This window comes from Lissotriton helveticus, chromosome 12 (genome assembly GCF_964261635.1).
Source record: "Lissotriton helveticus chromosome 12, aLisHel1.1, whole genome shotgun sequence".
Taxonomy (NCBI): Eukaryota; Metazoa; Chordata; class Amphibia; order Caudata; family Salamandridae; genus Lissotriton; species Lissotriton helveticus.
In genome coordinates, this window is record NC_136073.1 from 300,054,348 (window position 1) to 300,082,331 (window position 27,984).

Sequence of the window (27,984 nt, forward strand, 5' to 3'; positions counted from 1 at the left end):
AACAAACATATGACAGGTTGTGGGGAATCAAAAGATGAGTTTATGGAAGATATCCTAACGAAAAACTCCTCCATCATATCAGGAGGGACCCAGTAGAACTACTCCAAGTGCCCCTGATTTAGAAACACCATTAGTTCCCCACATTAAATGAAAGGATATTACAAGAAAAAGAAAGAGAAGCAATAAATAAAAATAGAGAAAAATAATAAAGAAAATAACACAATTGAATGCAAACCGTGAAGCATTGACTATACCAGTGACTATAGGTCCTGTTGTCCCGTTGTATGGGGATAAAGGATTTTGGCCAAACCCACCAGTCATGGCCACTCCTATGATAGAACCTAGAAAGAAGAACATAATAATTGAAGATCAAGCTAGTGAATGTGAATCAGTAATATCACTAATGGATTTGCCAATAAGAGAAAAGATGAGACCCCAAGAAGAGTTACCTAGTTGTTCAAAAGAAATACTGTAGTGTGTTTATATAGGGACCTGTATCGATACTCCAATTTCTGACCCTTGTCCGGTTATAAATCACTAATATCCATACAACGGCACAGAAACCCATTTCATAAATCAGTCATAGCGCATGCTGTCACATTAAGCAAGCACTATTCCTCCAGCCCCCTAGAAAGCACACCGAGTTCTCTAAACAAATCAAGCCTCCAGCAAACTTGGGAAATCCCCGCTGCTATTGTTTTGATTTCGTTCGAGAACTCCTGCAAAGAATGTAAGAACGACCAGTTCTTAATTGACGTCTTATGTCCATCCTTACGTCAAACCCGGCACCTCTCAGGTATAAATATACCGACACTGCCCTAAGTAAAGACGCGGTGGTGATGAGCTTGGAGCAGCGACTACTTGCCGGAGAGCCCAGCTGATGCGAGAGCCCACGGACGCTGCCCCTCCCTTTTTGACGCGCTGAGGAAAGACGCTGTCTTTTCTCTTGCCGAGAAATCCAGCCTCCAGCGTTTCCAGCCCACCTTCGCGGGTGACTGGGATACTGAGTCCTGAGAAAGAGATACCAGCCCTCTTGCCTTCTAAATCCCAGGTACTGAACTGACTAACCCCTTACAGAGAATTCTTGAGTCAGACTCTTGGCAAACCAAGCTTAACTTAAACTGCTACTCACGCCTTCCCATGTATTAGGCTTAGGTCAGGTACACCGGGGTAGGTGTAATTAGAAGCACCAGTTGAGTTTGATTAGTCAATGTATATATGTATATATATCTTTTATCCATTTAAAGTAACATATGGCTAAGAAACCATATCGATGCTTTTACAGTATTATTTTATACTCCTGCTTTTACTGTATGCATTTTACTTAACTATAAGTATTACAATTGTAGCGATTCATTTCTCTTGTATGAGAAAAGAGACTGATCAATAAATAACACCTTTTATTGAAAACGCCCGTCTCTCCTTTCCTCTGCAAATCTGGTGCAAATTAAGTATGCATGTATTGACTGAGTAAAATAGCTGTCTTTTGTTTTCACACGACTCTAGAGATATACTCTTGATCAGGGAGAGCAAAGTTGTCATGTTCTATGGTTGTCAGAAACTAAATCCCTTCTTGTCTATCCAGGGAGGTTAAACTCCTCCTCGCCTATTTGAGAAAGTTTCTAGTGAACTCTGAGCTACCTGGCACACAAAACTGAAGTCTAATATCGTCAGTAAAAGACCTAGTTAACCTCAGTCCTACGTCTACACTACTGAAGATATTATTCCAATGCGCAGAGCCTATTGGGAATATAGGAACTACATTACATGGCGCCCAACGTTTGGTAAGGCGATAAAACTAACGCAAGGCATTAGAGTAACTCAGTCGTGCTTTTTCACACAGACCCTTTCTCCCATAAATACTCCAAAGACGTCTGGAGTGGGTCAAAGGTTAAAAATCCACCAAACTTAGTAGGAGGAGAATCCTATGTATGGTTTTTGGTTTATTCAACGTTGAAGGATACAGTGTTCCAAAATATTGTGCACCTAATCTTTGTTTCCTTGAAAACTTGATCTGCAACAAAAAACCTTCCTGTCAGTAAAATGTCAGACGGTGAAGGAGATAGGGAGACAGCTAGATTAGCAGCTCAACTCCTAGCGGATGACACAAGTCTCCTACAGCAAGACCCGGATGCAATAATCATCCCGGTCAGCATAAGAAAAACTATAACACTTAAACTTATAGAAAATGGACTAACACCAAGAGGTGGTACAGTCATATTCGTAATTGAGGCACACGAATATCGGCAGACAGAGGTATTCTATTCATGGATAAACTTTCCAGCAGCAAACGCTGTCACAAAAGAGTTCCACTATTACAAAATAGAGGAACCACCGGATGAGTACACTACTTTCGAGGAGGTGGAAATCCCATTAAAATACCAAGAGCACCTGCTCTGGTTTAAAGGCGCCCTAAAACATAATGATCACATCACCAGGCTCGGTCCACTAGGTAGACCAGGAGCAACGTGGCCGGTTCTAGCCAGCTACACACCACATCCAGACATTGAAAAAATGTCAATACCAGAACTTTTAGTACAACTAAAACAACTGATTAAAATACACAGACAATTAGTCCAATATGTAATACAGACTTCAACAGTCCAACCAGCTATTAAAATTCCACAGCTGACCCCTCATCAGGGGAACACAAATAAAATCACACCACAGAACATACAGTCCTGTCTAGGCAAAGCACCCATTAAACGGGAACAAATTCCATTCTGGTTAGCACAGAAAATCACTCAAATAGAGGCAGTATTTCCGGATACTACCCCTACTGAGAAACACAGAATTCTGACTATCTGCCTTCCAATGGGGATCGCACCACATGTGGAGGACTGTGACACTTGGGGCACAGTCTTTGCTTCCATTTGCACAAAAACACATGGTGTTCCGTCCATGGCGGTAATACCAGATGTGCTAAAACAGATTCAAAATGAATACGGTCCAGAACCTGCTTTAACTCTGGGTATGAAATTACTGAAAGACTTCAAGCAGGTCTCAGCTTTATTGTTATCCAACATAAAAGGAGAAGCAGCATCTGTGGCGATCCTCCAGAAGTTGAAAGAAACAGATATAGCAGAACAACCATTTGAACTTGCCAGAATCATAGAAAAATCCTATGAAGAACTCGGAAGAGATAGTTTGGGTGAGAAACCAGTGAAACCCCAACTAACTGAAAATCCTGAAAAGGTATTTATTAAAAATAATCTAACTACTCTAAAAAAGAGCTGGTATGGAAATAAACAATCCACTCCCAAAGAAAAAAGATTCCAGTCCAGAGGAAGGTCTCCTCGGCGGAGAGAAAGATCTCCGGACCAAGGACACAAGTCTCCCCAGAGGGAGCCCTCTGTGAAAAAGTACAACCTTAGAAATAGGGATAATTTGAAGAAACCTGATAGATATCAAGATATTGATACACGTCCATCTCGATCTTTTCAGACTTCTTCGCAGAAATCAGAAAGAAGAGGACGGTCAGAACAAAGGGAAGAGCACTTCAAGTCCAAAGACAAGGAACCTGCTCATCAAAATAAAAAGTTACAATTTCCAAAGAAGAAGGAAGCCAGTATTAAAATAATCAAACATGCCGAGGATCCTGAGGACACAGCTGAAAAACGGAGAGTGGGCTCAGACAATGCTAGACAGCGCAGCAGAAGTGAGCATAGCTCGCAAGATCCTGATGAATCATCTGGAGACAGTGGACACGAATGAATACATTCAGGTGGAAACTGCAGACACCAGAGTTAGCAAACCTCATAAAATATACGAAATAACATTACGTATAGAGGAAGATAAGACTAGGAAAATAAGGGGTCTATTTTGGGATAATCTCTCCAAAGGCTATGACATCCTTTTAGCTGAAAAAGACTGGCCACCGGAGTTTGTCAGGGAGTGCCCTCATGGTGAAGAAATGATTATGCCTGCCTTCTCGAATCACATTCCAATTCATAAAAAATATACACTTGCAAGTAAGTGGGCAATAGCCCAACCTCCTGCATTATATAAAAACCATGTGGGATGGGATGAGGACTCTTTTCCTCACAAAATCCAGTTAAAATCACAACCAACTGCACAGAGGCAGTACCCAATTAAGCAAGAAGCTAAAAAAACAGGTCAGGGGGATCTTAGATCAACTTGAATACCAGGGGGTGATTGAAACATGCACCTCACAAATGAACAATCCTTTGTTTCCTGTCTCCAAACCAGATGATTCATATCGTCTAGTTTTGGACTACAGACACCTTAACTCATGTTGCAAAACCTTTGCAGTACAAAACTCACACAGTGCAGCACTAATGAATAGCATAGTGCGCAAAAAATACAAAACAACATTAGACATCTCTAATGGATTCTTTTGTCGAAATATAGCACCTGAAAGCAAATTTCTCAATAAATGGCTCGCAGAAAAATTTCTGTCGTTTGCCACAGGGGTTCAAGAACAGCCCAGGATTATTCTCAGCGAGAGTAACAGAGTTATTACAACTGTATGATGATGAGGCATTATCTTATGTCGATGACATCTATCTAACAGATGATGACTTGGATACTCACTTGAAAAGAGTGAACACCATAATACTTGGGTTCGCAGCAGAGGGTTACAAATTCAACTTCAAGAAGTCAAGAATTGCCCATCTGACTGTCCTATTTTTAGGGTATGAATTATCAAGTGAAGGCAAAAGCCTGGCTGACAACTTCTTAGAGAAATGCGCTGTAATCCAAGCACCAAGAACGCTGAAAAACCTACAATCAATTCTAGGTTTCCTGAATTTCGGAAGAACTTACATTCTAAATTATGCAGAGAGAGTTAAACCTCTCTATGACCTAATAAGACCAGATTTTAAAACAATCAATTGGACTCAAAAACACACAGAAATTTTGAGATCATTGCAAACAGACATGTTAGCTAAAACAAAATTGCAAACACGCGATAACACACGCAACCTTGTAATCCGAGTCATCCCAGGAAGATGCGGATTCACATAGCTGACCTCTAATGAGGGAGAAACGGTACCAATAGCATACAAATCTCATTTGTACACAGAAGCTGAAAAAACATTCAGCATTAAGGAAAACATTGTTCATGCGGTTCAAACAGCTGTAGCAAGAGAAAGAGACCAAGCTGACGGTAGACGGATTACAGTCAGAACAGCAGAATCAGCCTTTGAGGCATTAACAAGCCCATGTAATTTACCTACTATGGCATTAAATCCAAAATGGATACAATGGGAAAATTCTCTTGCAACAGACAAAGTGAAATACTATTTTGACCCGGAAATGAAAAAATTAAAAAATATAGAATATGAAAGAGAATACCCTCTGCCAACCGACATTCTGCCCATACGACAGTACGCCTGTGTAATATATACAGACGGACATGCACAACCCTCGGTTTGGGGAAAGCAAGCCTATAACGCCACATGCGAAATTGTTAAATACGTGTGGCGCGGAGGTAAATTGAGACCTCTGGTAACTAAAACACATTCAGTGGAAAATAATTCAGAACAACAAACTGAAATAATAGCGTTAAAAATGGCGCTAGATAATGCCGATCGCGAATTCCCGACACTAATAGTGTGCGAATCATATTACTGCGTCAAATCATACAATAAAGATTTGCAGAACTGGGTTCAAAACGGTTACAAAGATGACACAGGTGACACAATAAAGCAAAAATCGCTTTGGGAACAAGTAGTTCTTTTGCAGAAAGAACTACCAAAGACTCACGTGATACATTCATTGAGTCATCAGCGTGATGGCGTTCACGCTGCAGGGAATTCATTGGCTGAGACAGCCACAGCGGAAGCAACTAAATCGGCTCCCGTAGCTAAAAAAAAGCGTTCAGGAAAATACATTGACGGGGAAACAATGCTGGCGGTGAAAACGTCATCAAAAGGTGACTGCTCAGCGCTACCCATCACCTATCCACTCAATTATACATACATGATCGATGCAAACTCCGTTCCTTTTGCTCAAATCCCTGGAGTGGGGGATAGAGTAATTCCAAACACGAACAGGAGAGGCTTGTTAATAGCAGACGCACATATGGGTGAGGGTCTTAGACACCTCCAGCTTAAAGATTCTCTGGAAGAATTGCAATCCACTTACTGGTGGCCAGGAATGAGCCTGCAACATCACATATTTGCAAAAAAACTATCCAAACTGCAACAGAGATCGCAGTGGCGACCGAGACGGTGTTTTACCATGGCGTTTCGCCCAAGACGGGATTAAACAATAAATATATAAAACCCAGTATGATTAATGCGTCAAATTAACATATAGAGACTATCATCACTTAAAATGTAGACCCCAGCTCTCGGCTGACGTCTGAACTGTTATAAAAAGATTTGCGAGTCTATAATGGCATATACGCATGGGGCATGCTACATTCTGACCATTGCCCTGCTTTTAGCTCTCGAGCTTATGGGGGGTGTATGGCCAACATGGGCATTGCATTGTGGGACTCTTATCACTTCCTTCCTGAGGGTAACGGGATGGTGTAAAGAAAAAACCAAGGCATAGAGCAATCTATAACGGCAAAGGTATTAGGTTCGGGAGCTAGGTGGGTCAAACATTTAATAAGTGTCCAACGTAGTCTTAATAATCTGCCAAGAAATTCTCTGAGAGGTCTCAGTCCGTACGAACTATTGTTTGGGACTAGAATGTTAATCCAGGACCTCGATAGTCAAACTTCAGTGGTTAAAGAGAAATGCTTTGATATCAAAGATCGTTTGGCTATTTTACAGGACTTAAACGAAACAAGAAAAGACCTGAGCAACATAAAGTTTAAACAACAGCCAACAACCACTGAAGAGAAACCACCAGTCCCAGCAAGGCCTGTCTGGATTCCAAAAATCGGGGATCTGGTCAGAGAAAAAATAGCGGTAAAGAAGGAATTTGGGCCTTCTTATAGAAAAGCAGTACCTGTCTTGGCAATCAACGGGACAAGATCAGTTGTATTACCGCCCCTTGCTGGTAAAAAGGAGAACCGAGTTGTATCCATCGACCTGGTTAAACCACAATCATGTGGCCGATAATAAGTAGTAGGCCAAGTGGACTCCCAAGAAACAGCAGAACACCAAAGTTTGCTACAAACACAGAGGTTCAAACTGAGAGACTAATCACATTTGATAAACCTACAGTGAATCAACAAGGACTATGCAACAAAGCCATGGAACTTAAACCTCTTGAAACCCAAATCCAAATCTTACATCAAGAAACACCAGTCTACAATGATGTAACCACAGACTATGCTAATGAAACAAAGCAAATTCCAAAAACAAAAAGAAATCCAGAAGCAATTGAAACAATTGACAGAACTGCATCAGGCTATTTCATCAACTTCGATGACTTCTCTGAGGATCCGAGCGAGCCTGAGGAACAGCCGACAACATCAAAGACTTTTAAAGACAAAGCAAAAGAACTCTTTCATCAACTACAAAAAACCTATCTGATTTCTCCTTGGATTGAATTTTGGGTGGCACAAGGTGTATTTGTCCTCATACTTTGGCTCATCCTGGTACTATACTTGGGACATTTTATTGAGGGAAAATATGTTACAATGGACACAGCAAGTCAGAAAATCAACTTGGTCCTGAAACCACACAAGTCTTCACACATCGAGAAAAGAGAACTTTCTTCAGTAAATTTCACAGCTAATCCTATACCCGGTGGGGTAGCATGGGACAAAACTGATTACGAAATCTATGGCCCTGTCGAACTCCTGAAGTATCCTCATCAATTCAAGATTTCATTAAGTGACTTTGTAAAATCAAGAACATTCGCTGATGATTGGGACTTTGAAAGTATTAATGATATGATGTCAGATCTAGTGATGTCAGCTAAATTTACAGAACATGATTATTTACAGGGTTCATCTAATTATGACCAGATGTACTGTTACAACCACTATGGTAACCATTATTTGCATAAATCTGCTCAACCTAGAAATGTTTTTAATTTTAACCAATGGGAACATTGTGCAACTCCACCTAAAGGCAGTTCAAAAACATTTTTTGAAAAATTTCCTTATTTCTCAGGGTTTAACACAAGTAATGCAGAAACGTTTTATTTCAAACTGTTAAATAAGACAGGAATGAAAACCATGCTTACAAATACAAAATTAATCTATTCAGAATCATTTTTTGACAAAATGAATACATTCGGTTTTGATTTCTGGAACAATAACATTGAAACGAAAACAATCTGGGGTACAAGAGATTGCCAGGTCAAAGGTATAGAATCATTGTTTAGAGCCTGCATGATCCCAGAACAAATAATATTCTTGAATGATACAATTCAACAAACAACCTGTTTTGGCCTAGCCAAAATTAAAGACTTAAACAAACCGTCTATTCCAAAACCAACACCTGACAGTATTAACACTACAGATGATGAGATAGACGTATCCCATATTTTAAACCAAAACAGAACACATCCTGATTGGAAAAAATGGTTGATCTGGCCAACAGACACAAATAACTGTCAAGATAGATTCCTGAACAAAATACAGGGGTTAAAATTGACCAGGCCAGACCCTAGATACTCCCAGCAACAACATCCAGGGATTGTAACAACATACAGTGTGGGGAAACTCTGCCTCGAATGGCTACGAACATCCACACTGGCAGAAATTAAGCCACACTTGACTTTACTTAAAGAAGGTGCTGACTTGCGTGATTTCATTATGGGACCACGCAAACAGCGTCAAAAACGTTTCATAGCGGCCTCTATATATGCAGCTTACAACGAAGCTTGGAAAGTAACTCAAATTGAAACAGCAGAGAAAATACGGGAAATTGACCGTGTTAATTTGGAAAAATCACTTTCTGTTGTGGACAATGGGTTAATGACTCTGTCTTCCAGAATATATTCACTGGACAGTATTGTATCATCTGCAATCGATATAATAGAGCAAGACTTACTGATGTTACAACACGGTCAGTCTCAATTGCGTTCTATCGTACAGCTTGGCTGGACGTTACAAAATCTGCGTTCAGGCTACGTGCCTTGGCGTTTAATCAACACAACGTCATTATTCACTATCTTTAACCTTACTGATACCCAAATCAGCTTGGCACAAAAGGGTGCAGAGTATACAATTCTGAGCATTGAAAAACTTGAGAGATTACCATTGACAATGTCAGAACGACCTGTCATTGAATGGATAATACATGGAATCATAACTATTCCGATAACGACTTTCCAATTTCGATACTGCCAGAAATATATACAGGCAGGCCAGTATGAAAGGTTGGGTAAAGGATACATTAAGTCAACATGGAACTTACCTTATACCCACACATGTTATAGTAATACAGGACAGAGTGTATTTCTTAGTGGTAACAATTGTGAAAAATCACTAAGTGGTATACTTCTGTGTCAGGGTATAAGTTTACATGGGGCCTGCGAGGGGACTTCAAATAACCTTTCATGTCACCAACTCGGCACACCTGCAACAAAAATAGAACCATTCTTTAGAAGACTTTCTAACGGGAGTTACATTCTAATTGTAGATCACAGATGTTGTGGCTTACTGCCAGGAAAACCTTATCTAGTAAGCGTAAGTTCCATGGTCACTTACTGTGAGCGAGTATTGTTCCCGAATAACACTCCAGACGGGGAGGGAAAAATTTGGCCCAGTTTGAATATCTCTTCTATTCGAATTGATACTTTAAGCGGAATGAAGACTGTGCTCCTACAGACGCCAGTTCACTTGACGTCATCAAAAGAAACGTATGATCTCCAAGTTTCAAGGACAACGGGAGAGATACATGCTTTGTTATCAACAAATTGCCCCCTACACGTCGCAGGAATGCTAAGCGAAATCTTAAATATTTCTGATACAAATGGTATCGCGAGTGTATTTAAGTCCGTTTTTTCGGGACTGTTAACCCCATTCAAAGCAGTCCTGGGTATATTTCCCAATTTCGTCCATTCTGTCTTTGGCGGACTTCCACTCCTGTTGGGACTCGTAGCAGGCATCTTATTTTTGCTTCTCCTGCTTCGTTATGGCAAGTCATGTCACAGACAAGACTCCAGCAACAATGGAAGAAACGATCCTAGCTATACGCTATCGGGACCACATAACTAAAGTCCTTGGATTAGCCCGGCTACGAGATCTAAATATGACCTGGTTTCTTTCATTCAGACCCATATGGCAGAATTGTGTCTTACCTGTATTAAGATGCATGCTATGCGGCGAGGAATGCGTGTTGGACACATGTCTTACACTACAATCAGAAGTACCATTGGATGCAGATACTTTGTTGGGTCCAGTAAAGGCTCACGCATTGTGCTGTCCCCAGCGGCTACCAATCCTGATGACGGCATTCGTGGAGACTTCACCACTACGATTGAAGGGTAGTGAAGTGCAAGATGAGAGCAGCATCAACCAGGTACGGCCTTCTGTAAGCAATGCTGATCAGAACATCACTGAAAGCGAACATGCGCACGACTGCATGGTAGCGACATTTTCCAACTTGGTCAAACTTTCACCTGAAGCGGTAAACTGTTTTTTTTTTTAAATCTGTCTGAAATGATGTTTTCACCAGAACAGAGAGAGTGACTATAAGTAAACGTGGACACAGCGTTCCCTGAACTCTGAATTTGGCCTTCAGTTTTAAAAAACAAAGCAACTGAAAATCTTTTTTCCTTCTTCACTGAAAACGAAAACTTTTTTTCCAAACCCAAAATATTTACCTTTTTGGCACTTATCTTCTGCTTAAAGTAAAACTATTCCTAGAGAACAGAGCTTCTATTTTTAGGAACTCTAGAGACAATAATTTACCTCAGCCTCTAGCACATTTACGAGTAAATGTATTTATATGTGATGAAGTGGTCTTGCACTTTTTCTTCTGTATTAAGAGCCATTTCATGTGTTATTTTCGGAAATCATTCATGCTGTGATAAATTGTGCTTCCTTTTTGAATGATTACACTGCTTGAATGCATACAGTACCAATACTCATTTTTCGTGTCTTTCGAATATGCCATTTTTTAAATGCAGACAAATGTTTTTTGGGGTGGTTCGGTATACACATGCACTTTTAGTTATGTTTCCTATTGATTAGGTTAGTAAATATGGACATGAATTCGTGGAGTGGGTGTAGTGTGTTTATATAGGGACCTGTATCGATACTCCAATTTCTGACCCTTGTCCGGTTATAAATCACTAATATCCATACAACGGCACAGAAACCCGTTTCATAAATCAGTCATAGTGCATGCTGTCACATTAAGCAAGCACTATTCCTCCAGCCCCCTAGAAAGCACACCGAGTTCTCTAAACAAACCAAGCCTCTAGCAAACCTGGGAAATCCCCGCTGCTATTGTTTTGATTTCGTTCGAGAACTCCTGCAAAGAATGTAAGAACGACCAGTTCTTAATTGACGTCTTATGTCCATCCTTACGTCAAACCCGGCACCTCTCAGGTATAAATATACCAACACTGCCCTAAGTAAAGACGCGGTGGTGATGAGCTTGGAGCAGCGACTACTTGCCGGAGAGCCCAGCTGAAGCGAGCGCCCACGGACGCTGCCCCTCCCTTTTTGACACGCTGAGGAAAGACGCTGTCTTTTCTCTTGCCTTCTAAATCCAGCCTCCAGCGTTTCCAGCCCACCTTCGCGGGTGACTGGGATACCGAGTCCTGAGAAAGAGATACCAGCCCTCTTGCCTTCTAAATCCCAGGTACTGAACTGACTAACCCCTTACAGAGAATTCTTGAGTCAGACTCTTGGCAAACCAAACTTAACTTAAACTGCTACTTACTCCTTCCCATGTATTAGGCTTAGGTCAGGTACACCGGGGTAGGCGTAATTAGAAGCACCAGTTGAGTACGATTAGTCAATGTATATATGTATATATATCTTTTATCCATTTAAAGTAACATATGGCTAAGAAACCATATCGATGCTTTTACAGTATTATTTTATACTCCTGCTTTTACTGTATGCATTTTACTTAATTCTAAGTATTACAATTGTAGCGATTCATTTCTCTTGTATGAGAAAAGAGACTGATCAATAAATAACACCTTTTATTGAAAACGGCTGTCTCTCCTTTTCTCTGCAAATCTGGTGAAACTAAGTATGCACGTATTGACTGAGTAAAATAGCTGTCTTTTGTTTTCACACGACTCTAGAGATATACTCTTGATCAGGGAGAGCAAAGTTGTCATGTTCTATGGTTGTCAGAAACTAAATCCCTTCTTGTCTATCCAGGGAGGTTAAACTCCTCCTCGCCTATTCGAGAAAGTTTCTAGTGAACTCTGAGCTAGCTGGCACACAAAACTTAAGTCTAATATCGTCAGTAAAAGACCTAGTTAACCTCAGTCCTACGTCTACACTACTGAAGATATTATTCCAATGCGCAGAGCCTATTGGGAATATAGGAACTACACTACAATACGATTAGAAACCTCCACAGGAACAAAAAGTGCCACAATAGTGTCGCCCGAACAATTAGAAAGGTGGGCACAGGGAATAGACAAACCGAATCCACAGCCAAAGATTTTTGATATATATAAATTAAAAGTAGAAGTGGAAGAAATGATAGCTGGAAATGTGGGAGTAGATAGGTTGAATACGTACAGTGAAGAAGAATTGTTGTTCATATGTAGGAGCATAACCAGAAATGTTAAATATTTCATGGAAAATGAACAGAGCTGGCTTCCGAAATGGTTATTGAAATAGGGTGGTCAAAAGCATTGCAGAAACTCTACAGAGCAGAATTTAATGACAAAGATTTAGAAAATATAAATGTGTCAGAAAGAAAATTACAGACTAAAGAATTAATGACAATTTTACAGAAATGGGGAGAATCAGACAGGTGGAAAACAAGGTGGACAAAAAAAAAGGAGCAAGCAAAGGCAAACAGGACCGCATCAGAATATTTATTAAGAGAACCTAAAAATGCAGAAAGATTGTGTCCTATGAGAGATGTACCAGAAGGAGGATATGTATATGTTCCATGGACCAGGCAAGATATGTTATCATTTACTAAAGATTTTCCAAAATTACGAGAGAAGCCAGTTGAATGGTATAGACAGGTTGAAAGGTTTGTGAAAGTTTCCACACTTTTGTTGAAGACTTTGGACGGTCTGTTTGACATAGTAGTACCTGCAGATTTATGGACAGAATGTAAAATCACAGTTGATTGGCCTAGTGATGAGTACCCAAGAGATTACAAAACAGGAGCACCTTCAGAGGAAGTAATAAAGAAATATCACCAAGTAATCACTTTTCTGAAAGGGAAAATTCTTCCAAAAGAGACAGATTGGTTAAAAATAGATAGAACCACACAAGAAATAAATGGGACTGTGCATGCTTACTATTTACGTCTGCTACAGGTGTTCAAGCAGTACAGTGGATTTGAGTATATTGGTGTCAAAGGTATGGGAAATTTTGTGTACCGGTGCGTATCTGGGCTGAGACCTGAAATGTGTGAGATGATTCAAAACCATATGTTGTGTTGGCAAGAGAAACCAATAGATGAAGTCTTAAATTATGCAAAATACTGTGGAGATGAGATAGAAAATAGACGCAAGAAGTTAGAAGAAAATGTAATGTGGGCACAAGTAAAATTAGCAGAGCATCAAGAGCTTAAATTAAATAATCAGAAAAATGCTCAATTTAGAGGAGCAGGACTGAATGAAAATAGTGGAGGAAAACCAAAAGGGAAAATGAGCAGAGAGGAAGTGAAAAAGAAATTTCTTTGTCATGGGTGCGGAAAATTGGGGCATTGGAAAAACGAGTGGAAAAATATTCAAACTAATAATGGTCAAATCAAAGTTAAAATCCACAGACGCAGAATGAGGTCATATTGAGTCAACTGCAACCAGTTGTTAATCCACAGAGTCAGTTACCACCTGCCTCTATGCCAAATTTTGTGAACAGAGCAAAGTACTGTGTGGACACCGGATTTACAGGAGAAAGTGGTAAGCTAAATTCAGTAACTTCACAATTTCTTTTGCAGAACAGTTGTTCTTCTGAAGATGAACAGTGATGGTGCCTGAGGGGGAAGGAAGAAGAGTGCATACTTGGCGCATCCTTACCGGTAGATCAGTCAGGTCCATATATTGATAGAAAGGTAGAAGGAAAAGACATTACCTTTTTATTGGATACCGTGCTACCCGTTCTACTCTGAGAACAGCAAACATCCCAAACCAACCCCTCTCAGGTGAAGCAATACAAGTAGTATGCGTTTCAAATAAACAGATCAGAACTCCAATCACAGAACCCATGGAGGTATGCATTGGCAATTTTAGAAAAATGCACAAATTTGTAGTGTGCAATTCCAGTCTCGTAAATTTGGTAGGAAGGGATTTGCTATGCAAGATGAGCTGTATAATTTATAGTGCACCGGATGGTGTTGCAGTTCAGACCCCTGATGAAGATGGTATCTACAAAATATTGTTAGCAAAAAAAGGTACTAAGGTAGATGAGATGTACTCAATGATGACAAAGGATGACTTACCAGATTAACTCAAATTGACAGAAAATCCAGAAGTGTGGGCTTTCACTGGGAAAGAAGTAGGTTTAATGGCAAATGTAGGTCCAGTGAAGGTGACTGTGAAAGAAGGTGCTATCTACCCAAATACTAGACAATATAAAATGAGCTCAGAAATCAAAGCAGGTGTCATAACAGAAGTAGTACGAATGATTTAACAAGGCATTTTAAAAGAAATAATGAGCAGTCCTTGTAATTCACCTATAATTGGCATTAAGAAACCTAACGGGAAATATCGGATAGTGCAGGATTTGAGAAAAATAAATAAAATAATGGTACCTTGTTGTCCTGTAGTGCCGAGCCCAGCAGTAATTATGTATCAAATACCATGGAATGCAGGATGGTTTACAGTAATTGATTTGTGTCGTGCATTTTTCTCCATCCAGTTGCACCCAGATAGTCAGTATCTCTTTTCGTTCAAATTTGAAAATCATATCTATGTGTGGAATCAAGTTCCTCAAGGGTACACAGAAAGCCCTTCAATTTTTAATCAGATTCTGAAGAAGTGTTTAGATACACTTGTGATGCCCAGAAATTCAGTTTTGGTCCAATATATAGATGACTTGCTTGTCGCATCGAAATTACGAGATGATTGTGTCCTTGATTCTATGCCTTTGTTAAACCATTTGGCCGACGGAGGGCACACGGTGTCACCAGAGAAACTTAAATTCTGTCTAACTAGGGTTAAATATTTGGGACATCAATTAGAAAGAAGAGTGAGGAAAGGAAAGTGACAACTGAAAGAATAAAAATAATAAAACAGATGCAGTTACCACAGACCCAGAAATAAATCAGAATGTTTCTTGGTGTAGTAGGGTATTGTAGGCAATGGATTGTGGGTTTTTCCTTATTGGCCACACCACTAATACAAATGACAAGAAAACAAGCAAAAGACCCTATAGAATGGGATGATGAAAGTATAGAGGCTTTTGTGAAATTAAGAAATTGTCTGTGCAAAGCACCTGCTCTTGGTATGCCAGATTATACAAAATAATTTGCATTATTTTGTTGTGAACGAGATAATTGTGCTTTATCAGTACTAACTCAGCGACATGGATTAATACGACTTCCAGTAGCATATTTGTCTGCTACTTAGGACCCAGTAGCTTCAGCGTTACCTGGTTGTTTGAAAGCAGTGGCTGCTGCTTGCACAAGTCTGGAACAAAGTGTGTCCATTGTGATGGGACACCCAGTTAAGGTCTATGTCTCTCATTCAGTGGAAATTCTTTTAACAAGAACACAAACTCAATACCTTACTCTAAGTCGAATGACCAAATATGAAAGAACTATTTTAGGAGCAGAAAATGGGACAGTATTCAGATGTACTATCCTAAACGCAGCTACTCTATTACCTGATGTACATGGAGAAGAAGTGAGAGATGATGTTGTACATGACTGCCTAGATATTACTGAATATTGTACCAAACCTCACCCAGACATACAGGAAGAGCCCCTGAAAGAATGTGAAAATGAGCTATTTGTAGACGCCTCATGCATGATGCAAGAGGAAGGAGGGTTAAGTGCTGCTTATGCTGTCTGTACATTGTCTGGAATAGTCGAAGCATCCTATATACCAGGAGTCAAGTCTGCACAAATAGCTGAATTGATTGCTTTAATTAAAGCATGCAAAATCAGGAAGAATTGGAGAATAACCATTTACACTGATAGCCAGTATGGTTACAGAGCTGTGCATGACTTTGGCCAACTTTGGATGCAGAGGGATTTCATGACTTCTTCAGGAACCCTTATCAAAAATGGAAAATATGTAAAAGAGCTTTTGGAAGCAATACAATTGCCAAAAGAAGTAGCTGTGGTCAAATGTGCTGCACATCGGTCTGGAAATTACCATGTGACTGCTGGTAATTGCTATGCTGACTAAGTTGCTCAGTACTGTGCCAAAACCAAAATGGCCGTAAACAAGAAAATGGAAACAATTGGAATCAAATGCCGACTCAGCCATAGAAACATGGGATGAAGTAAGACATTTGCACGATGAGGTAGAAGTAAGTGAAAAGGAAGGGTGGATTAAAAAAAAGGATGTTAAAGGAGAGAAGAAGATGGTGTCTGGATTTATTCAGATGGTAGACCGGTCATGCCAGACTTCTTACTCTCACAATAGGCCAGAATGTACCTTGGAGATGCACACATAGGTAGAGATGCCATGATCAGACTTTTTAGATAAGATTGGTACAATCCTAAATTTAGGACTGTCGCAGAGAGCCTTTGCCAGAGATGCTTAATTTGTCCACACAACAACTCTGGTAGGAAGACAGGGGTCAGTTGAGGAAGAATTGGAAAGGCAGAAGGACCATTTGTGAGGTTGCAGGTTGATTTCATTCAGCTACCACCATGTAGGGGATTGAAGTACATCCTTGTCATAGTATGTTTGTTCTCAGGATGGGTGGAGGCATATTCTACTAGAAGAAATGACAGTACAACAGTTGCCAAATTATTGTTGAGGGAACTTATACCTTTTTTGGTTTTCCAGCAGCTGTGGAATCAGATAGAGGATCTCACTTTAATAATGAAAAAATAATTCAATTGATCTGCGAAGCATTTAAAATAGAACATAAATTGCACTGTGCTTACCATCCAGAGGCATCTGAGGTGGTAGAACAATTGAATGGCACAATAAAATCAAGATTGATAAAGGTCTGCGCATCTACATCACTCTGTTGGCCAGATGCACTCTGTTGTTCTGATTGGACTCAGAAACAATCCTGACCAAAACAACGGGTTGAGTCCCCATGAAATGCTCATGGGAAGAACAATGAGATTAGCCTTTATACCAGGACACAGACTGTTAAGTATAACTAATGATATGGTATTAAACTATTGTAAAAGATTGGCTGACCTAGTGCGTTCTGTCTTTGACCAGATTGGAGAAGACGCAGTTGCCAGGCAGCCGGACAAATCACATGAACTAAATCCTGGAGACTGGATGGTGGTGAAGAATCACACCCGAAAGACGTGTCTAGCACCCAGGTGGAGTACTCCAAAACAGGTCATACTGGTTACAACAACAGCAGTGAAATGTGCAGGTTTGCCTAACTGGATTCACACCAGTCATACCAAAAGAGTACCAGCCCCTGATGAGGAAAATCCTCAACAGATACCTGCAGTTGAGGGTGCCGAAGGTTGTGCAGCTGAAGAGTCTAGAATAACAGACTTTGAAGTAGCTGATCAGGAGGATTGGGTACCAGTGGTTGACATATCTGATGTAAATATAAAAGCAAGATGCAGAACAAAATTAGAAAAGCAAGAAGCTAGTGAGGACCAGACAGGAATAGAAGAACAAGCCCAGGAAATTGAATTTGAGATTGTCGGAGTCCTTGAGCAGCAACAGATAAGGAAATAAAAATGCACTCTGACAGAGGTGAACACAATTATTCACAGATCTGAGGTGGGACAGATAGGTGAAGAAGGACATGTTCAGGCTGCAAATCAGGCTAGTGCAATAAGACCTGAGCAGGACCAGTTAGGAAAAGAAAAACAAGTTCAGGAAGAAGAAAGACAAAATTAGAGTAAACCCTGAACAGGAACAGATAGAAAAAGCAGAACACGTTCAGACGAATGGTGCCACGAGGAGAAGTCCTGAACTAGGTCAGATAGAGAGGGACTCAGAAGACAGAGAAAATCAAATTGTGCCACAACATAATGTAAATAAAAGAACATTTGAGAGTGACGAAGAAAGTGAAAGTACTGTGCAACCCAAAAGGGTTAGGAAAGGTGATAATTGGCCTAGATATGTCAAAAGATTATGATATTATCTAAAGACAATAAATGAAGAACCTGACCAGGTGAATGAAGTCACTAGTCAGTAGGGTCAGGCAAATGAGCACCCCAGATGAAGGAGTCCAAGATTACAAATACTGAATAACAAATTCAAAGGCCCTGAATGGACCTATGTGATTCTTGAAGAACATGAGAACCTCGATTTAAATGAAGAAAGTGACAAGGAAATAATTGCAGATCAGATTGACAAAGGAGAAGTGAGACCCCCTTGAAACAAAACCAGAAATGTAAAATGTTTCAAAGTAAAGGAAAGAAAGAAGAGAAATATTCTTAAAATGGCTAAGGATAAAGTTGCTGAAAGACCAAAAGGAAATTGTTTAAAGAAATGCTGTAGAGTATGCATATGTAGCATTCTATTGGTGATTGTACTATGGTTAGTCTTAACTATAGCGATACCATATTTGATGAGCATAGAAACGAGAAATAATACAGATACAAAGGGAAAATTAGCTAACTTAAAGGGAGATAGAGTAGAACTAGAAGCATCAGATGAGTCAGAAATACATCATACAGTAACAGATAATACCACAGTTTTAAATGTTTTCACCAAGTTATTGTTTCAATATGTAGATACTATGGAAATTAGTGATTGTTGTGTCACAAATCACCATTTACCACTAACATAAGGCATTTCATGTAGTGTGCTAACAAGTCTGTTTTATAAAACAGGCAAATTGCAGTATTATTATTCAAACTTAGATGTAATATTTTCAGAGGTTCCTGTTAGAAAGAATATGAATCCAGTACTCACTAGTCTAGCAGCACAGCTTATGAGAGAATTTTTCTTAGCACAATATGCAATAGATATAGCAGAAGCACACAAGTATAATTTAACATGTTCACTAAAAGAAGAAGAAAATATATTTTTGAATTTAGTAGAAGAAAGGAGACGGGATTTCCAGAAGAAAGCCAGCGAACAGAAAAGTCATATCCCACCATGGGTTGAGAAAGAAAGATTGTATACATCTGGCAAGACTCAGGTAGCAATGGCCCTAGATTTCGAAAAGAAAGGGAAAAGCTGTCTCCATAGGTTAAAGACTGACTATAACAATGTATTTGTTGGTTCCAGTGAATATGAACATAATTTCTTAGTTATTGGAGGATGAGGACTAAAAGGGGGGGCTGATTCAGTTTTTCCTGGAATTTATTATATATGTGGAAATAAAGCTTATTTTAAGCTACCTGCAAGAAGGTATGGGAGTTGCTATTTTGGAATAGTATTTCCAAAAGTCTATCCTGTGAAAAGAATCACTGGAAGCAATTAAAAAAATAATAAACTAATAAACTAATACGTAATAAGAGAGCTAGTTTAGCAGAAATAGTAGGGGACATATTTAGTGCATTGATACCTTCAGTGGGAGTAATTCTGAATTCACAAAGAATTTGTCAATTGTCCACAGTAGTGGATTGTTTATTGACTGATACTGCTGGAGGCTTCTTGATGATTAATACCAAAAAGGTTGCGATCAGATCTATTGTTTTGCCGAATCGACTTGCCCTTGATATTTTATTGGCAAAAAGGTGGAGTCTGAAAATGCTGAAAGTGCAACATTGTTGCACTTACATACCTGACAAAAGTGTAGAAATTGGAAAAGACATTAAAAATATTACAAAGTTGGAAGAGGACTTGAAACCACTGGAAGTTGACAGTATATAGAAGAAATTAACAAATAGTCTAACATCAATACGATCATGGTTTGCTAATTTTGGTAAAGGAGTTTTTGCTCAAGTAATACTACCTATACTTGGAATAACTATGATAGGTTTGATAATAATGATTTGGTGTAAATGTTCTAGAAAGAGAAGAAAGTATGAGATAAATAAACAGAGAAAGAAAAGAAAGTACGAAGATATTAAGCTTGAAGAATTAAAAGGAGAATTGTGCCAGAAGATGAAAAACATGAAAGAGAAAGATGGAGGGGAAATTGAAAAGACAGAGAAGGGAATCAAGATGTGCTAAAGTTGGCAGTTGATTTGGGTATGGGTAAGATTGGGGATTGATGGAGCAAGGACTCGTGAAAAAGAGACTTGCTAGGATGTAATCCTCTCATATAATCCCGTAACGAAGTATTAATAATGTTTGTAACACTAATTTTGTACAACATTCCATATTTTCTAGAACGGGAGGAAGCTTGCCTATGTGTTTTACTAACAGGGAACCCGAGTGTAATTAAAGATGGCTGCTAATGCGGGAAAATGAACTGCGCATGCGTCAGCTGCATGACGTCTTAACGCTTGGAGGGAAAATTCTGCTTCTGTGCAATAGCATCTTATATGGCCGCTTGAGAACTCACATGCTAAGCATCTGCTTTGCTGAAACTAAACTGTGTTATATACTAAGTGCTAATGCATAAATATTCTTTATAGGTAAATGAGATTGGAGTAGAGATAGGTGGTATACAGTGAAATAATTTTATTTGAATTTAATACTTTGCTTTTTGACCTCTCTATTAGTTCGTATTTGGACTTCCGAGAGATGCTAAAGTCTGACACCCACGTGGGTTTGCCGCATGCCCCGGAAAGACAACTCCAGAGCAATTAGCTCAATTCGTGGGACTCGTCCAAGGACATTCACTAAACATGTACTGGGAACCTGTTGAACATCCTAAAGATTCAATGGACAACTGTGAAAATTGTATACATTGTTGTTGATAAAGTTTACAAATATGGGTGGAAAATAAAGCTTTAAGAAAAGTATTAAACTTAGCATGGTGTGATGATCATCCCCTCAGTTAGTCCAATCAGAATTAGGAGTTTCATAAGGTTGAAACATTTAGGGGTGGTACTGGCCATTAAAAAGTATAATTGGGGTCGTTAGTTAGTTTTAGTTAGAGGAGTCGCTGCCAGAATGCTGAAAGACGGAGATGCTGTCCGAATACTGATCGAATACCTGATGAAGCAAACTTAGAATTTTCCAAACAAAATACAATTAGTAGAAGATCGCGGAAGAATCGAGGAGGAAGTTAGCATCAGAGAGGGGTGAGATGCAGGCGTCACATCCAGAAGAGGTCATCTGTCCTGTCCTATCCTGTCCTGAAGTCTCCATCACCTGAACTTTCTAAGAGGCCCATAATTCTTGGCCAGAGGGGTCTGATTTTCGCACCATCCTAGGTAAATATAAATCTGTGTTTTGTGTCAATGTGCCTTTTCTCTCTATCCTCTCTTTCCTGAGGTACTTGTTATTGTGAATCTTATTTTAATTGGATAAACCGATTTTACTTCCTCCAAAAGATGGAGTTAAAACTGCAATTCGTTTTTTTGCTCTTATGGATTAATTTAGATAAACATTTACATTTTACCTGAGTCTGTGGTTATTTAATAAGGAAATCATGTAAATGAGACCTATGTCCTAGTCATTAACCCAAATCAACTAAAATAGTTCCATTAGTCATAGAAAGGGCTTCATATTATTAATAGATTTGAGAACTGATAAGCAACTAATATACAATTTTAGCCCTAAATTGATCCCCAGCCGTGTTTACCGGCCTACATTGTGTGAGTGTGTTTATGGCCCCAATTGAGTATTTAGTGATAGATGTCCACAGGTTAGTAGCCCGTTGGATTAAAGGGGCCCACTGCATCACAATTATGTTTTCTAACATTAGGACCAAGGGCACCATTGCAGTTAAAGGAAGACAACATGTGGGAGCTCTTTTTTTCTGAAAGGGCCTGTTTCAAGATTAGAGCGATGGGCTGCATGGTGGCAAAGGGGTATAAGAGGCAGAGGAGATAGCCTGCTACTCAGGACTTAAGCTATCATTTGTGCAGCCAGTGTAGTTGTGTTAAGGACAAGGAGTGTGAGAGGCTCACAATACCTCAAATATAAGGACAGTCTTTTTGGGTCAATAACTATTTTTGTTTGATTAATTTGCTATTTTATAAGTGTGTGTTATGAGCTATAGACAAAGTACTCCTGAAATGATCTCATGAGCCGTGCCTCCTGCTCTCAGCCCTTTCCCTCCCACTCACCCAATCCTTGCTGTAAAAGTTTGGAGGGGAGGCCTAACCGTAAAACATTCTGCTTAGGAGGGAGGGGGGTCAGAGCAAAAAGGTTGAAGACCTCTGGACCTCTGGTATAAAGTGAAAGGTACAATATATAATGTAACTGCTCTCTTTTGTGCCGCTTGAAATATACGGAAATTGCCATGCTTAAGATGATATCATTTTTTGCTTTAAGTATTATGTAAGGTTTAGGAGAAGACGGTAAAAAAGAGTGTACCTGTTAAGGGAATTGGTATAACCCCCTAGACATGGAGAACACTCAATACATTAATATGCAGTCTCTAAAGGTGAAGGAACCAAATGAAAAAAATGAAAGAATGAGGACGGGTTTAGAGACTCGGCAAAGTATCTGCCTGATAGACCTGGAACAGCAATCAGATGACTGAAGCACTCTAGACATAGTAAAGATGGGACTCAACATAGACACCAGTGGATGTGCCCAATAAATATGGATCAAGTGGCAATTTCAAATGGGCTACTCTGCTACACAGAAGATCTGTGTGGAACCTCCTTGACAAGTGCACCCCAATATGGAAGACAGGGGTCCACAGGCGATTGGAAAAGACCTAGATGAACCCTTTTGAAAATGAATTTATAATTTCATTAAGCAGCATCAGAAGGAGACCTGTGTTGATGGTAAAAAGACCAGGCTACCCACTAAAAATTTGCAAGGGGCAATTAGGAAGATTGACAAAGCCTGTTCTGAGATCAGGGAGAGGCTAACAGCAGTTGAAGATCAGACTGTGGCTCTGCAAACTGATATAGCTATGTTTCAAACCCATAGAGCCACACATGGCTCTCAAATTAACGATATTCAGTGGAAGCTGTGGGACTATGAAAATAGACAGCGACACAATAATTTACGAGTTCTTGACATTGAAGTAGGGGTGGAAGGCAACGGCATTGGGGCTTTTATGGGTAATCTGATGAAGGGTACTTTTCTCGTGGTACAAGCTTGGAACTGGGAGATGGAAATCTAGAGGGTACAACTATTTCCACTTATGCGGAGAAAACTGAAATCCTCACATGCAGGAGACTCTAACAAACCGAGGGCTATTATTGTCTATTTTGGGAACTATTTGCTCCGTCAAGCAGTTTTTGAAAAGGCTGCCCAGACGCCAAGCGTGCTTTAGAAGGACAATCCTTTTTCACCAGACCTGACTTCTGTCATGTGACAGTTGAGATGCAGTGGAGTCTGAGGCAGTACATTCAGCCATGTCAGGCACTATGTGCTGATGCTTATTTAATTAATTCTGCTGGCCTCAAAATTGCTTTTAACAATAGAACCTGGGTATTTACCACAGAGATAAAGACTAAAAAATATGTGGATGTACTGGTTAAAGTGATATGATTGGACCAAATGGTCTTTAGTTTTCACTGCTGCTTATTGTCACTCACTAAGGAGGTTGATGTTGAATCATTATTGGGGGTTGGTTTGAATGGCGGTTTCCCTTGGAGGGGGACAGTCTGGTATGAGAGTATCACTAGGATTTACATTAGAAGGGGGGTGTTCTTTGATTGTGGGTTTTTTATATATGTTTATGGGTATGGTGTGGGCTGGTGACTCTGAGCTTGGGAGGGGGAGAACAGTTGTCATCATTGAGGCCAGCAGTGGTCTATTTGCCTTTTGATTTATGTGGGGTGAGATGAGGGGGGAGAGGCGAGGCTAGGGGAGGTGGGTTGGAGAGAAGACAATAGGGAAGAGAGGGAAGAGGGGCATGAGGGGGTTTATAGAGGAGGAAAGGTGCACTTTCCAAGAGGAGATTCAAACAATTTTGATCTTTAAAGGACGGAGGTATGATCCCAGTAGCTTGGCTGATTTGCAAAAGGTTTTGAATCAGGTGGCTATAGGGGCATGGAGAGTAATATGATAGCTGTTATGATGCAATTTTAGGTCGAGACTGTGAATATATGTGGCTTAAAATATGATACCAAAAGACAGAAATTCTGCGGGCCGATATCCTCTGTCTACAAGAAACTCATGTAGACTGCTCTATGAAAGAATTGTTAGAGTCTCACGGATTGACTCATAGCATACATCACACAAGGTACAAGAACAAGAGGGGTGGGTATTCTGGGGCGTGAAAACAAATGTAGTTTTAAGAAGCGCTTGGTTGATAAATATGGTAGACGAGCGATCACTGAATGTCACTATGCTAAGGGTTTTATTTATGCTATGTTCGGTCTACGGGTCTACAGCAGATTTCTTGAATATTGAACTGGTGGTCTGTCCTACCCTGATAATAATATGGGGTGATCTGAATATCAATAGGGGATTGGTGGGCTTTGGAATACTAGCATGGACAATTACAGTGGCCGCAAACCCAGAGTTTTCAAAGCGCTGTTACATCTGAAAGAGGACCATGGGCTAGTGAATGTATGGCATCAGGTCAAAGCGTCCGGGGATTGCATTCTTTTCAGCCGCCCATAGATCACATGCCCGGTTGGATTTCTTTTTGGTATCCCATATCTTGCTATCAGAATGTAAAATAGAAAAAATGTCTATGGTCATGTCAGATAACAATCCATTTGTTCTGGAGTTATCTATTCCAGGGGTTGGAAGAATATCAGAAAGATGGTCCTTCAAAAGAGGTTTGTTGGCTGACCAGGATTATATTGCTCACATGAGCAAGTGGATTTCAGATTTTTGGAGTGCAACAGAGGAAGTGCAGCTATGGGTGTGGTGTGGGAAGCCTTCAAGACTGGCGTGATGGGAGAAACACTCAGTTATCTATTCCAGGTGTTGAAAAAATATCTCAAAGTGGGTCCTTCAAAAGAGGTTTGTTGTCTGACCAGGATTATATTATTCACATGAGCAAGTGGATGTCAGATTTTTGGAGTGCAACAGAGGAAGTGCAGCTATGGGTGTGGTGTGGGAAGCCTTCAAGGCTGATGTGAGAGGAGATACGCTCAGTTTTAGTTTGAGTCGGCAGCTAATATAGCACCAGCGTTTGATTGAGCTGTATGGAGGATTGGGGTATATTGAGGAGGAGCTTATGGGCACTGTCTCCATGGGATCAACTATCAAACACATACAACATAAACTTGTATAAGCTAGGGCAGCTATCAGTAACATTTCAATGGTGAGAGCTTCAGACAAGTTTCTTGAATGCAGTAGGGGATGTCACAAGTATAGTGAGAGAGTGAGACACAGAACACGGTCTGGTGGGGATATCACAGAGATTAGAAAGAGCAATGGAGATCTTGTTACAGAATGGGATTGGGATTTGGGAGGAGTTTCAAGCATTTTATGAGAGACTTTATGGTGCTAAGAATGCACATAATGAAGAGAATATAAGGAATTATCTAGATCCCATTCTGGTAGATAAGATTTCCCCTGAAGATTGTGATGTATTAGATGCCCCTTCTCCAAGAGAAGAAATGTATGCAACTCTTAAGACCCTCCCCTTGAGGAAAGTGGTGGGAACCAGTAGGATCCAGCTACAATTCTATAAAGTGTTTTTTCTATACTCTGCCTAGACCTAATTGATACAATATGACAGGTGCAGAAGGGGCAACGGGCACCAGAGACATGGTCCACTGTCAGTATAATTGCTTTTTTTTAATGTAAAGCCCTTGACGGACCCCAGGTCTTATAGACCAATCACACTGATTAATAGTGATCCCAAATATATTCTATAATTTTAGCCGCTCGGCTGAGCCAGGTTATAGGGAAGGTGATCTCCCTCAGACAGCACAATTTTATTCAAGGAAGAGGACCCACTGACCATATTAGGAGAGTTATCACACTATGTGATGCAGTCATTATCTCAAGGGACCCTATGGCATAAATTCTGTTGGACGCAGAGAAGGCGTTTGGTAGGATCCCCAGGGGTTATTTATGGCCAGTGTGGAATTGGTTTGGTGTAGGTAAGTGCTTCATTAAAGCAGTAGAGGCAGTCTGTAATACTCCTACAGCCAGGTTTCAGGTGATGGGAAGGCAAACAGAGACCACATACAGATTGAAAGAGGTACAAGGCAGGAGTGTCCCTGCTCCCCATTGTTATTTGCCTGCAATATTGACCCACCTGAGTCCCAAAAAATTGAAGCCAATATCAGACTCAAAGCTATGTGTTTTCACGGATGCAATACAAAATGTTGGGGTTATGTGAACAATTTACCAGTCATAACCTCTGATCCAAGGTTGGCTCTAGCAGAGAATGAAAGGAAAGCCCTGGTATTTGGGGACATTTACAGATATGCGTTAAATAGGCGTAAAACACAAATAATTTTAAATAGGCAGTTGCATCTAGATGATACACAGGTACAAATGGTCTTTAGTTTTCACTGCTGCTTATTGTCACTCACTAAGGAGGTTGATGTTGAATCATTATTGGGGGTTGGTTTGAATGGCGGTTTCCCTTGGAGGGGGACAGTCTGGTATGAGAGTATCACTAGGATTTACATTAGAAGGGGGGTGTTCTTTGATTGTGGGTTTTTTATATATGTTTATGGGTATGGTGTGGGCTGGTGACTCTGAGCTTGGGAGGGGGAGAACAGTTGTCATCATTGAGGCCAGCAGTGGTCTATTTGCCTTTTGATTTATGTGGGGTGAGATGAGGGGGGAGAGGCGAGGCTAGGGGAGGTGGGTTGGAGAGAAGACAATGGGGAAGAGAGGGAAGAGGGGCATGAGGGGGTTTATAGAGGAGGAAAGGTGCACTTTCCAAGAGGAGATTCAAACAATTTTGATCTTTAAAGGACGGAGGTATGATCCCAGTAGCTTGGCTGATTTGCAAAAGGTTTTGAATCAGGTGGCTATAGGGGCATGGAGAGTAATATGATAGCTGTTATGATGCAATTTTAGGTCGAGACTGTGAATATATGTGGCTTAAAATATGATACCAAAAGACAGAAATTCTGCGGGCCGATATCCTCTGTCTACAAGAAACTCATGTAGACTGCTCTATGAAAGAATTGTTAGAGTCTCACGGATTGACTCATAGCATACATCACACAAGGTACAAGAACAAGAGGGGTGGGTATTCTGGGGCGTGAAAACAAATGTAGTTTTAAGAAGCGCTTGGTTGATAAATATGGTAGACGAGCGATCACTGAATGTCACTATGCTAAGGGTTTTATTTATGCTATGTTCGGTCTACGGGTCTACAGCAGATTTCTTGAATATTGAACTGGTGGTCTGTCCTACCCTGATAATAATATGGGGTGATCTGAATATCAATAGGGGATTGGTGGGCTTTGGAATACTAGCATGGACAATTACAGTGGCCGCAAACCCAGAGTTTTCAAAGCGCTGTTACATCTGAAAGAGGACCATGGGCTAGTGAATGTATGGCATCAGGTCAAAGCGTCCGGGGATTGCATTCTTTTCAGCCGCCCATAGATCACATGCCCGGTTGGATTTCTTTTTGGTATCCCATATCTTGCTATCAGAATGTAAAATAGAAAAAATGTCTATGGTCATGTCAGATAACAATCCATTTGTTCTGGAGTTATCTATTCCAGGGGTTGGAAGAATATCAGAAAGATGGTCCTTCAAAAGAGGTTTGTTGGCTGACCAGGATTATATTGCTCACATGAGCAAGTGGATTTCAGATTTTTGGAGTGCAACAGAGGAAGTGCAGCTATGGGTGTGGTGTGGGAAGCCTTCAAGACTGGCGTGATGGGAGAAACACTCAGTTATCTATTCCAGGTGTTGAAAAAATATCTCAAAGTGGGTCCT